We start from the raw sequence: 14596 nt of genomic DNA, 5'->3' as shown, positions 1-14596 counted from the left end.
AAGGCTAATGATCCTTTGGGCTGTGCTCAATGTTATGATCACTTTTCTGCAAAATGTGTCCTTTGATCTGAAGAAATATCATATGAGATAAAATGTCAGTCAATCAGACACCCTGTAAGCTGATATTTAAATACTGATCAAGACTTAAAGGGAGGGAAAGGAAAACACATACCAGCACATGTGTCAATTATTGCCCATTCCAGGGTAGATGAGGTCTGATGTAATCATCTTGCCACCAAGTGGCTGATTAATTTTGAGAACTGATAACACTTCAAGGGCCCATTATCAAACTGTGTTGCTGACAAGGCAGACATTTAGCAACAAAGATAGCTATATCAGACTTGTTAGAATACACTCATGCTATTGGACTCATGTAAAGCCACCACCTCTTTTACCATGCCTAGTCCATTTATGGGTCTCCTGTGTGAGCACCGGCTCAAATGAGTACAGAGGGTAGTTGACATACTGGATGAGTCCTCCTGGCCACCACCTTGTTTAGTGCCTCGCAGTTGGCATGAATGTGGGCTTCAAAGATCTACACACCCATGAGTACATCCATATGCCTTCCTCTAGATTTTTTCTTCAGTCTTGCTCTTTCAAGCCACTGATCAATCAGCCAAGCCATTTCCAACTGGTCGGGAATCTCGGTATGACATTATCTCAGGCCACTCCTTTCTTCACGTGAGATAGAAGACCAGATACACTACACAAACTCTGCACCCTGGGAAGATTTCTTTCTTGCCACTGTCTTCCAGGATTCCTTATGCACAGGACCATCAAGATTCCTTTGGCCTATACCATGACATAGAGCAGGAAAGTTAAAAGTATCCCTGATCAAGACTGGAATGTATATTAATTACTGTCTGCTCTGGCTGTAAATATATTCATCCCATTAAAAACTCAAGGCCCAGGAAATGACCACAGGGTGAATCTATGTTTTCTCTGGAATTGGACAAGAACTCCACTCATCACTTGGCATTTCACTATAATGGGTGACCACAATGGGATTTGGGGTCCTTGGTCTCATTATAGCTGGAACCTGTAACCAACAACTTTCAAAACATTCTGGGTATTCCACCACCCCCAATGTACATAGATTCTTTTGGGGAAGGATTGGATGAATGGCTGTAGCATAGCAGAGTCCTTCCTCAAATTCACTTGTATCTTCTTTAGTCAAGCCCAGGTCTGGAAACTGGTTGAGGAATAATGGTTTTCCACCATAGTGGTTAACATCAGTTCATCTGCCTTTAATCTTTTTTTTTGGGGATATATATATTAAGCTAAACCTTATTGTTTGTCCATTTTCCTGGTTCTTGCGAATACCATGGTGAATTAGCCATAACCATAGGTCCTGTGGGTCAGAGCCCCCAGGTTTCTATTCCAACCCTACTACCCATAATAGTAAATACCTTCACTCTGTGTCTGATGGTTAAATGCTACCACCTGGCCTCTGCTATTCTGTAATCATATCATCCCCACAACAGCGGGTGCAGTTTCACAACAGCATTTCTTATTATTAATATTGGCCTCCAGTGGATAGCCATGACTCCACCACTGAGCTTCCATTTGCTGGTTCCTCTTTCACTTGGTGCTTTTATTAATAAAAGAAGTGTCCTCTAAGCCCTTTTAGAAAACATAGCTATTTGGTAGGTTGTTTAACCTATCATAATAGATCTATTCTTGCATATCTACTTCTCTGAGTATTTTTGTTCCTTCCTCAACATTCTGACAATCATAGTTCTGTCATCACCAGGTACTTTGATATGAACCATCGTAATATGGACTGTCCTTCCAGGAGCCATTTAAACAGTGTATTAAGTCCAAGCCCTTGTTAGGGTGTTGAATCTGAATCATGAGAAAGAGCCCCCATATTATTTAAGCTTCCCAATCCAGCTTAGATACAACTCAATTTCTGCAGGATCGTCAAGTCCACTCCTAGCTAAGTGTTCTTGATTCTAGCTGTGACATACTAACCAGATTTTATTGTTCCCTTGATGAATAACCTCTATCCTCCCTTAGTAGAGTTAGTACTTCCTTGTTGGGTCATCCTAAGACTTGATTCTTGTTATTGATGTCTGAGCCAGGAAGGGTACTTTTCAAGGGAGATTTCAGTATGGATTCAGGGAAACAAATGCTTCTGCATGGTCTTTAGGAAAGTAGATATTGCTCTTTTCAAGCAATAGTAAGTGGCCACTTCTGTAGACACAGAAGTTTCCAGGTAATTTTAGGTTCAATGTATTCAAGCATATCTACCCAAATATCTTCATAGAGATTATGGGATTCCAGTCTCTTCCAGACTTCAGAGTAGAGACTTGACAAGGATATGATTTTATCATTCTTTGTAGCTCTGCTAGATTCACGCTTGAGTTCTAAGCCTGAACCTTAGTGTGGTCCACTCTTTGGCTCCAGATAGGAAGAGTCTCTATTAGTGCTACCATGGAAGAACTTTCACTTTCATAATATGCCTTGAGCTGGTCATTGACTTACCTGGATTTGTCATCCTCTTTCTTTAGCTCATCAGTGACACCTAACAAAAAAGCAATCAATTCCACAATTCTAAAAATAACCATTACTCCTACACTACTTGAATGCTAGAGATATCGTATAAGCCAATACACCATCTTCTACCTTCAGCCCATTCCACTTTACCACAAGGGAAGGTTTTGGTAATTGTAAGGCAGTTTTGTACCAGGAGTTACCATTCATCCAATTTTCACCAGTAATTGCACCTCTGTTGACATCTGGTTGGTAAGTGACCTCACTCCAGAATTCCCTCTGGCCATCTATTTCCTAAACCATCTCTGTTAACAACTCAACTGTGTTAGATTGGATTCCCTAGAATCATATTCTAAGATAAGCTTTGTATGAAATGGAGTTATTAGAAAGAAATAACTGAAAAAAAAATTGGTATAAAAGTAGGGTAATAGGATTTGAAAAGAAGGAAGGTCAAGCAAGGGTACGATATCAAGAAAATTCTTCTAGTTCCCGGATTAGTTTTCTGTTGCTAAATAACAAATTACTATAACTTAACAACTTAAAAAAAAAAAAAAAGAGCTCACTTATTAGCTCAAGTTCTGCAGGTCAGAAACCCAGGCAGACTCAACTGGGTTCTCTGCTTAGGAGTTTACAAAGTGAAAATCAAAATTACGTCCAGGCAGAACTCATATTGAGATTCTTGAGAAGAATCTGCTTCAAAGTTCATTTAGGTTTTTGGCAGAATTTAGTCCCTCACAAGTGTAAAACTAAAGTCCCTGTTTCCTTGTTGGCTGTTAGCCAGTGGGCACTCACAGCTCCTAGATGCTATTCTACAGCTTTGCACATGTCCTCTTCTATCTTCAAGGTCAGCCATGACCCTTTGAATCCTTCAAGTACTTCATACCTCTATCTCTGATTTCTGCTACCAACTGATCTGATCTTCTGCTACCAATTGGGAAAATCCTCTGCTCGAAAAAAGGCTTGTGAGATCAAGTTAGGCTCATCTACTGTATAAAACCCTAGTTCATCTGTGATTTTGAGGCTGGTTGATATGAAGCCTCTCTATGATGTAAGGTATTTGTCTCTTATTTGGTTTATGTAGCCTTATTGTTCATTGGAACACATTCTAGTTCCTTGACCGTATGTGATGGAATGTCTATGTCTATGTTCAGCCAAAAGTCAAATTATATCTGATGTACATGTAGAGAGTTGGAATTAATAGTTCTCTATAACAAGGTTAACTGATTTAGAAACTCAATTAAGGGCGCCTGGGTGGCTCAGTTGGTTAAGCGACTGCCTTCGGCTCAGGTCATGATCCTGGAGTCCCAGGATCGAGTCCCGCATCAGGCTCCCTGCTCAGCAGGGAGTCTGCTTCTCCCTCTGACCCTCTTGGATCTCGTGCGCGCGCGCTCTCTCTCTCTCTCTCAAATAAATAAATAAAATCTTTAAAAAAAAAAAAAAAGAAACTCAATTAAATCTGCAAAATCCTTTTTGCCAGGTGATATAACATAGTCCCAAAAGTAACACCATGGTGCAGAGATCATGGAAGCCATCTTAGAATTCTGTCTACCACAGTCTGCTACAGAGTTGCCACTGATAAATATTTGAGTCAATTAATTTATCTATAAAATGAAGGTAATAATCCTACATAACTCACAGGATTCTTGTAAAGATTAGAAGAGAAAATCCATTTAAACGTACTTAATGTAGTCCTTGGCCCATAGTAAGCTATAACAATTCACTTAGGTGGTGAACTTGTTAGATTCTGGTAGCTATTCTCTAAAGATGAACCTCAAAGGACCAAGCCTCCTAATATTCATGCCCATGTATAATTCACTTCCCTGGAATCTGGGCTGACTCTTATGATTCACTTGTAAACAAATAATATGTGACGGAAATAATACTGTCTGACTTCTGATGCTAGGTCATAAGAACTCTTGTGGTTTCTATCTTTGTCTCTTGAAATGAATGTTCCAGGAAAAGCCAGCTCCCTCAGACTGTTATGTTCTGTGGAAGCTCAAATTTTTCATCTGCGGAAGGAGCCATGGTGAGATGCCTGGGCAGTCCTAAGTTGTCCCACCTCGGGCAGATGATACAACTGTGATCGAAGAAGACATCTTATATGTTCACCTTCAATGTTCTAATTGAACCTTCGAACAAGTCCAGACCCTTCTAACATCTGACTGCAATCTCATGGGAGGCTCACAGAACCAGTAAAGAAAATAATAAATTGTTGCTTAAAACCACTTAAGGTTGTCACGGTTTTTTTATGCAACAACGGACAACCAAAACAGAGTTCTAAGCAAGATAGTAAATTAAGTTGTCATTGTAGGATTTCCTTATAGCTCCAAGTTGAGTTATATCTTTTCCTGGTTCCTACATGATTTTGAGGCTGGTTGATATAAAGGTTCTATAATGTAGGCGATCAGTCTCTCATTTGGTTTATGTAGCCTTCTTATTCACTGGAACACACTCCAGTTCTTTGACCATCTCCAATGAATGTCTATGTCTATATGCAGTCAAAACTCAAATGAAATCTGACATACACAGAGTGGCTGGAGTTAATTTGTCCTCCCTTGGCTCCCACTTATTACAGAAAGACCTGTTCATTTAAGTGTTTTCAAGCTACATGTTCCTGTAGTTGGAAGTTATTACATGTTGATAGTTATCTTCACTGACATTCACCAGCCTTGATATGCCAGGGAATTTTAAATGGAACTGAGAAACAAAGGCAATACAGTTATGCAGACACTGGAATGTGAAATAACACTCCAGTGACTTAAAGAAATGGAATCAATGTAGCCCTAATAAAATATGAAGTCCCAGATCCTATTATCTCCAGTGATACTCTGGTTGTCTGTCTTTTAAAAGTGCAGATGCAATCCAGTTAGAAAAATGTCACAGCTCTCCTGCAACAAAAGCATGCTCTACATTCACAGCAATAAAGATTTCTCCATCAGTGAACATTGTTGTCTTTGGTCCCTGTCACTGAGAAGTTTCCCCCCAAATCTCACAATCAGTTTGTTTGACAAGTGGGCTGATCTCAGCCACAACAGCAGCAAATATCTTCCTTAACTTTGGTAAGTTGCCAAAATTAAATAAAGGAAATGATCCAAGAAGAGCAATAAACAAGAGAGCCTGGATGCTAGTTGAGTAGCCTAGCTTGGCATCTGTGTCCAGCAGAGTGCCTACATGTGCTATTGTCAAGGGCTTATTGATGATAAATGACAGAGAGGTCATTATTTCCCTGAACCCAACTGCAAAACCTCCTCATTCTTATAAGCACAGTCATGCCTGAAAGACATTTAAAGATATTTGTGACTGTCTAGAAACATGAAGGCTGCAGCTCTAAGCTTAATGGGCAGCAATGTGCTCTGAAGGAAACAACAGAATTACCCGAAAACCCCAGACTTCAAAATGTAGGACAGTGAAATAAGAGAAACTAAATTCATAGAAATGTAAGACCCCAAACTGAGAGGATATTGTTTAATAGGCTCCTTTATAGCAAAATTGTCAGCTGCACAAAGACTGCAAATCTATTTAAGTTAGAGATCCATATTATCTCCTAATGAGGGACTTTTTTTGCCTTGATATTTTTTCCCATTAAATCTCATTCGATAAGTCCTTAATAAAAATACAGCCATAGTGTATGCGCCTACGTGGAGGAGCTAAAGGAAATGAACCAACAAATAATCATAGAAGTAGAAGGGATTCTAGAATTTTACTACTTCCATTGTATTATCTCAGAGTTGCACGAAGCCACACAGTTCATCTGTGACAGTCAGGACTTGAATAGAAGTTCCTGCTTCTGGGTCCTTTGCTCATTCCTTTGCTTCACCTTGATGCTGCAAATATCTATATCATGTGCAGATGCTCTGCTCTTAACTTTTGTTTTGCTGTAATTCTTGGTTATATTAATCCTTATGTGGCCAAGGTCCTAGTATTGACGTGATGAGGGAGAATGAGGAGGGAGACGTGTTCCTGTTCTACTTTTATTGGGTTTTAGGGAAAACGGGGCAAGCAGCAAGTTAATAAATAAGAGAAAACTGGTAATGTTCAAATAAGGATACTCTATAGAATGTTAGAGATTATTGACAAGGGATTTTGCAAACTCTTGAAGTTAAAAGATTATTAGTCTATTCCCTGTTTCAAGAAACAAAACAAAAACTTGTAAGTGTAGTTAAAAGGGGATTTTAAAATCAGACCACAGCTTTACTTCTAGGCTTCATTTTGAAGCTCTCCCTGCCTCCCATACAAAGACTGTACATTCCAGCCATATGTCATTTTTCCCTATTCTCTGTTGGTTCATCCTTTATTCTTCCTAACAGAATTCTTTGGGGTTTTTCCAATACAGCAATGTTCTCAGCTAAATATTTGCTTTCCCAGACTGCCTCGTTGTTAATGGAGGTTGGGGGAGGGGGTGGGAAGCTGAAAGGGAATGTGTGACTTCTAGCTTATGTGATAGGAGAAGGGAGGAAGGGTTCTAGCAAAGCTCTATCCTTCCAGGTAAAACAGGATGGCTGGTATGGCCAATTTGTCTTTTTTCCCCTTCTTGACTGAAGTATATGTGTGATATTTGCAGTCACCTTGCCACCATAAAGGAAAGACATAACCTATTCCCTGAGCTATATTCAGCAAAAGACTATTGTGAGTTTTCTTCTTATGTGACAAAAACAAACTTTTCTTTGTTTAAGCTACGGCTACTGACTTTTTTATTACTTGCAATGGGTAACATTCCTAAATGATATGTTCTCCCACTGGGGCATGATTATTTTTCCATGCCTTTTCATACACTGACACTTTTAAAATGTTTCCTCCTTCCCTATATGAAATGTGTTATCCTACCTTTAAGAAAATGATGAACTACAGCCTCTCCAATTGAATCCTTCCTCAAATCCTCCACGAGTTATTAATTCCAAAACTTTATGTGACCTCATCGCTGTTTGTACCCACATTCGTTAGATAGTTCTTATATGTTAATGATAATTTTGTATATAATCTGTATGGCCCCATTCAGGTTCTCCATAGACTCCATAGAGGTTGTATTAGCATTAATATCGATTTGTTACTTCAGTTCCTTCACATTCATGATGCTGCAAAACAGAAGTCCCTGCAAAGACAGCCCACCCACTTCTCAGGTACTGCGAACACGACGGATGGGGCGTGCGTGCAAAGATGAGTCTCCGCCTCTGGGTTTATGCCGCTGCATCCTCAGGGGCTCTCCCGCTAACCTGTTCTCTCTGCCTGGCATTTGTTGGAGCTAATAAGTATCTCGGCTCTCTGCTCTACCTGCCACAAAGACTCCCTCTTTCTGGGAAAATGAGGCTCTGATCTGAGTACAGAAATCTAGGGCAGCTCTGAATGGCATCTGACATCCTGTGGGTCCTTGAACAATATTTCACGAATCAGTGAGACCAAGGAAGGCTAAATGACAATGTGCAAAGCTGTTTGGCTAGTTACTGGTGGAGCCAGAGCTAGAAGTTTCTTTGGCTCCTAAACCCACGCCTTCCTCTAGATGACCTTTGTGAGAACTTGGAGCATAACGAAAGCCAAACTGAGAACACTGTTACCAGTAGGTTTCATTCTTCAAGAAAATCTCTTGTTTGCAGTTAAATCTACAACGTATAGCAGCGTCTCACATGGCCTTGAAAGTCCTTGGCTAATCCTCGAAAGCACAGTGGAAGACAGCTCTGCCTATGTTAGAGAATTTACAACGTCCAAATAGAGGTAGTGTTCTTCTCCTCATATAGGAACAAAAACAAATAAATAAACATGCGCCGGATGAGTGCAGGTGAAAAAGTATCTCACTCATACTCATATACACACGCACACACCACACATCCATATCACCTCCTTTAGGTGGATGTCAGCAAACTCCGAAGATAGAGCAAAGGGAACAAACAGAAGCAAAAAGACAGCAATCAATACTCGAGTTGCCCTGGCAACTGGTGGAGAGGAGCAAAGCTACTTCCAAATGATTCATATAATAACAATAGTCTTCGCGGAGAGTCCTGCAGTAGCACCATTAACCATCTGGCCTAAAAAACAGGAGTGCCAGGGAATTACATTATTTTATTCCTGCTTCATCTGATCCCCCAAAACCCAGGCTTCTGACCCAAACTGAATTCAGGTAAAAAAAAAAAAAAAGAAGAAGAAGAAGAAAAAGAAGAAGAAGAAGACAAAAGCCACATAGAATGTGTGTTAAGGCAGGGGAGGGAGACAGGAATTTCTTTTTTCTCTTTTACTATCTAAAATTTTAAAATGAGTCTTGTCTTAGCCAGCTCGGGCTGCCGTAACAAAATACCACAAACTGTGTGGATTAAACAGCAGAAATTTACTTTCAAACAGTTCCCAAGACTTGAAGCCCCACATCAAGCTGCCGGCAGATTTGGTTCCTAGAGAGAGCTTTCCTCCTGGCTTTCAGATAGCTGCCCTCTGCTACTTCGTCATATGGCCTACCCTCTGTGGCATGTGGAGAGAGAGAGAAAGAAAGGGGAGAGGTAGAGAGAGAGAGAGAGAGAGAGATCTCTTCCTATTAGAAAGCCAACAATCCTGTCAGATTAGGTCCCATATGACCTTATTTAACCTCAATTACCTCTTAAAGGCCCCATCTCCAAATACAACCACATAGATAGAGCTTTAACATATAAATTTAGGGTGAGAATTTATTTCATAGCTTAAAGTTTATGTATTTTTCATATGCAAAATACATTCATTTTACCTCAACAGCCTGAAAAGTCTTAACTCATTGCAGCATCAAGTCTACATTCTCAAGTCCAAAGTCCCTTCTGAATATCCTCTAAATCAGGTATGAATGAGATTCACGGTATGATTCATCCCGTAGGCAAAATTTGTCTCCAGCTGTGAACCCCTGAAACCAGACAGATTAGGTGCTTCCAAACTACAATGGTAGGAGAGGTGTGGGAGGGACATTTTCATTCTAAAAAGGAGAAACTGGAAAGAAGAAAGAGGTGACAGGCCCCAAGCTAGTTCAAAGCCTGGGAGTGCAAATTCCATTCAATCTTAAGGCTCAAAAATAATCCTCCTTGCTTTAATGCTCTGCCTTCCCGGCCTGCTGAGTCACCCCATGGTTCTTAAGGGCATCCTTCCTCCTTTGTTTCTGCAGCCTGGCCCTACCCCAGCAGCACTCTGCGGGGACCTTTCTCATGCCCTTATCAGCAGTGGCCTCCTTGTCCACTGAAAAGGAGGAGCAAGTAGGCTTGCTCCTAGAACTATGGTGGGAGTGGCATCCTTCTTGATCTCTGAACTGACTCTGGAGTCAACCTTCCTTTTTCTCAAAGTTTAACACACATGTTTGCAGCCTTCCTTCAATCCCTCCTGTTTTCCCCGTTTCCCTTGGTCTGGTGTTTCTGCTGGTATGATCCTGTCTCTGATCCTGCCTTCTGTTGAGATGGTTGATTCAAATCTTGCCTCGCACTTGAAGAGGACCCCTTTTGGGCAATAGGCCTGAGCAATAGGCCTGAGCAATGGAGACCTGAGTGAGGTCAAAGGACCCACGGCGACCACAGGGCTGAATACAAACAGGCTCATAAGGCGACTCACCTCAAAATGTCCGTAAGCCCTAGCTGACCAATGGGCTGCTTACAACCGGGCACAGGTACCAAAAAAGGAAAATCCCATACGTTCCCACACCACCTCACTCTCCGCCCTTTAACTACAGCCTCCTACCCACCCTGCCTCGTGGCAGAGTGTCTCCTCTGCTGTCCTGCCCGCCCCTCCCTTGCAGTATATTCAATAAACTTCCATCTGCTTTGTTCTGCCTGGGGTGAATTCTTTCACCGCCCGCCCCTCCAGCCTCCACCCACTTGGTCACCCCACATCTGGTGGCCTATACAGGGACCCTCTGCTGGCCCAGGACTGTCCCTGGATTCTTTGGGAATTTCTCAGAGCTTTCCCTCAGTGGACTGCTTCCTTGTGGAACTGACGACCTCCAGCTGAGGTTACTCCTTGGTGAGGATCTGAAGTGCCAGGCTGCCCTGGCCCTACAAGGTGAGGGATTTCCCCTCTTGCTCTCTGGAGGGATCCTTCCCTCCCTCTCATCTCCCTTTTTGGTCTTTCAACAGTCTGACCCTTGTACTCCTCAGACAACTGAAGGTCTCTGGCCAGGGCAGCTCCTCAGTGTGGTCTGAAGGTCTGAGGCTGAACAGATGGGACTGCCCATATCTGTGAGGGTGAAGGACCCTCTCATCTCCTCTCTTCTTCTCCGTCCCCCTGAGGCCTCCTTTCCGACGGTGCAGCACGACTGACTGTGACAGCTTGCCCAGGGCAAATCCTCCCACGTTACGGACTCTGCTGGGACCCTTTCCTGAGCTGACTCTCAGCTACCTGGCTTTGTTGGGAATTGGCAGCTTGTCTTTCCACTCTGGGACAAACCCTCTCTATTCTTTTGGACTCACTCTTGGGCTGAAATAAATTTGACCCCTAAGGCCTTGACCTCTTTTGCCAGAACTCCTCCGAAAGGTCAGAAATCTCATATATCCAAACCTTCATTGCATTGTCCCCAAACCCCGACCTCAGCAAAAAATGTAGACTGTGTCTTGCTCGGTTTCATGGTCCATCTGACCCCGTGGACATTCTAGATGACCCTTCTTTTATCCCACCCCATCATCTTTCCTCTCCCCTTGAAGACCCAGAGATTCCCCTGGACCCCTCATAAAATGAAGAAATAGAAGGTATTGAATGGGGACGTAAGGGACCATTAGGGTCCACATTCCTTTTCCAATGTCTGATCTGTCTCAGATAGAAACAAAACTTGGTTCCTTTAGCCAAGATCCTTCCCATTTCATTAAGGAATTCAAAAGCCTCATAACTGCCTTTGATCTCACCTGGCAGGACATTCATATCATCTTTACCACATGCTGCACCCATGAGTAAAGATCCTGTATCTGGTCTTTGGCTCAGAGCTGGGCTGATGAGGCCCACACCTGTATCCCCGACCATGCTCTGGTAGGAGTGCAGGCAGGCCCAATGCCAACACTAGATGGGATTATCAGGCAGAGACCCTGGCAGAATTAATCGGCATGATAATTTGCCTATTTGAGGGCATGCAAAAAGCAATCATGAAACCTGTAAACCCAAATGAAAATCCTGCTTTATTTCATTCTTGCTTAGTGGAGGCCATAAGAGTGTACACTAACCCAGATCCTGAGGGCCCAGAGGGCACGGCAATATTAGCAATGTATTTCATCAGCCAGGCCTCCCCTAATATCAGACAGAAGCTCGATCAGGGACCTCAGACCCCCTTCCCTACACTTCTGGATATGGACTTCAAGATCTTCAATAACCCAGAGGTAGCCTCAGGGGCTGAAAGGGAACAGAGAGACAAGCAGCAAGCCCAGTACATGGCTGCAGCTATCATTAGCTCCCTGCCCTTCTCTGGGTCCACCCAGGGGCAAAAATCATTACAGGTATGAGCCGCTAAGCCTCCCCATGTCCCAGGAGCTCCTCAAGCCTGCTTCCATTGTCTCCAGGGGGGCCTCTGGCCTGGCAGCGTCAGACACCCCCTCCATCGGGGCCTTGCCTGGTCCGCAAACAACCAGGGCATTGGAGAAAGGACTGTACCTCCTTCCCACCTGCAGGAGGGTCATCCCACACCCCAGAGCCCCAAGCATCGGCCATCCCAGGTAATCCACAACCTTAAGCCAAGGCCACTTCAGGCAACTGGCAGCTGCCTTTAACTCTGTACCTCAATGATGAAGAGCCCAGTGGAACAGGGGAGGACTGTCCTCTCCTTTGATTGATGGGGCCCAGAGGCTGTGCAGGCTCCCATGTTTTCCATCTTTATGGCAGAGCCTTAGGTAACCCTGGATGTGGTACAACACAAAATTGAATTTCTAATAGATTCAGAAGCCACTTATTCTGCCCTTATCAGGCATCACTTCCAGGCCTCCATTCTCATCGCCAGCAGAGACGGGTCCCCAAAGATGGGACGTTTCACTTCCCCATTAATTTGTTCTTTTGGTAACGATACCTTTACCACCTTCTTTCTCATTTTAACTGATTGCCCCACTCCATTACTTGGAAGGGACATAATGACAAAAGGTACAAACTGATCTTTGCCTTTCTGAGGTTGACTGCCCCCTGCTGGCGTTCTTGTCCTCTGAGCCTTCTGCCCCTTCAAACGTCAAGGTCTCTCCATTTTCCAACAGGTATGGGACACCTCCATTCCAGGGTGCTCTCTATCGGCGACCCCCACAAGGATACAACTTAAAGATCCTCATTTCTTCCCAGAAAATTCCAGTACCCCTTATGTGCGGAGGCCAGGCAGGGTCTACAACCATTCACATGAAAATTCTTAGCAACAGGACTTCTGCTCTCCTGCAGTTCACCTTGCAATACCCCCATCGTGGCAGTAAAACAGTCTGATGGCCCATACGGAATGGTACAGGACCTCAGAGCTATCAATGAGGCCATTATCCCTATTCATCCAATTGTTCCTAACACTTATCCCCTCCTAGTACTGATCCCCTTGGACACTCTTTGGTATACTGTGTTGGATCTAAAAGATGCTTTCTTCTGCATATCAGTGTACCCAGATTCCAAGTTCCTCTTTGCCTTTGAGTGGCAGGACCGCTCAGGTCCTGTTGGGTAGGTAACCACCAGGTGACCCAACAGCTAACTTGGACTGCCCTCCTTCAGGGCTGTAGGGACAGTCCACATTTATTTGGACAGGCCCTAGCCAAGGATCTGTCCACCTTTCAGCTTCCCAGAGGCAGTGCCTTACTTCAATATGTTGATGATTTACTTATTGCAGCTCTTACCGAGCCCCCCAACTGAGCACAAAAATGAAACTAAACATATACCATTTCAGCTTCTGCCTTCCATGCAGTCCACGCCCACGCTGCTATTTAGAGAGAGAGGGGCCTCCTCATGACCCAAAATACCCCAGTCAAACATACCTCTGAAATTTTGGCCTTGCTAGAGGCAGTTATTCTCCCTGCCCAAATAACTATTATTCATTGCAAGGCACGTCAAAAAGATAATGACTCAGTCTCTGTTGGAAACAACAGAGCTGAGAGACAAGCAAAGGCAGTTGCCAGGCTGCCCCTTCAAGCCACTTTGGTTCCCAGTCTAAATCCTTTTTCCCCACAATATTCTCAGGAAAAAACCCAATGGACATTTAAAAAGGGCTTTCCCATATCCCAGAAGGTTGGCTACAAGGCCCCCATAATAAACTGTTATGCCAGGGAATGTTACAACAGAAATTTCTTCATAACTTGCATCGGGCAAACCAGGACATCCCCCCAACCTTGCAGGCTATCTCCCAGATGTGTTCTACCTGTTGTCCCATCACACCAGAGGGGGCCCATAAATCTCTCCCACTTCTTCAGTGTATCCGTAGATGAGGGACTCTACCAGGGGAGAATTGGGAGATAGATTTTAAGCACATATCTCACCTGCAAAGGGTTCAGGTATCTATTGGTATTTGTAGACACCATTATGGGATAGATTGAAGCCTTTCCCACTAAAACAGATAGGGCTTCGGAGATCCCCACTCTTCTCCTCGATCACATCCTTTCCTGTTTTGGGCTTTTCTGCTCTTTACAGTCAGACAATGGCCCAGCTTTTGACTCTCAAATAACACAGGGAGTTAGCGAATTCCTCCAGAGAACATACCATCTGTAGGCAGCTCATCTGTAAGACTGTGGGTGCAGTCCTCCTGTAAGGTGGAAAGGACCAACCAAACCATAAAAAGACTCCTCACTAAACTTATGCATGAAACTCAATAATCTTGGCTGACTCTCCTTCCCCTTGCATTATTAAGGTCACGTTTCACCCCAAAATCCACAACCCATCTCAATCCATTCTGGGTTCTTTATGGGAGACCTTTCCTCCAAACAAATCTTTTATTAGACCCTGAAAGCCACCATCTCACACAGTATGTTATATCCCTCGGGCAAACTGTCTCCACCATTAATGACCACCAAAACCAGTGCAGTTGAAAACCTGACTCCTCGTTCTCAGGTAACATACATCCAAAACTTAAATCCAGGGATTTGGTATACCTTAAGATTCTTTCACAGGATGAAAAGTCACTGGAACCTCTCTGGACTGTGCCCTATCAAGCGCTCCTGACCACTCCAACACTGGTAAAATTTCA

The sequence above is a fragment of the Eumetopias jubatus genome, unplaced genomic scaffold, assembly GCF_037043125.1.
Source record: "Eumetopias jubatus isolate StellerSeaLion01/CBP00866 unplaced genomic scaffold, mEumJub1_p1.0 scaffold_1, whole genome shotgun sequence".
Classification (NCBI taxonomy): domain Eukaryota; kingdom Metazoa; phylum Chordata; class Mammalia; order Carnivora; family Otariidae; genus Eumetopias; species Eumetopias jubatus.
Note: the sequence above shows the minus strand (reverse complement) of the source record.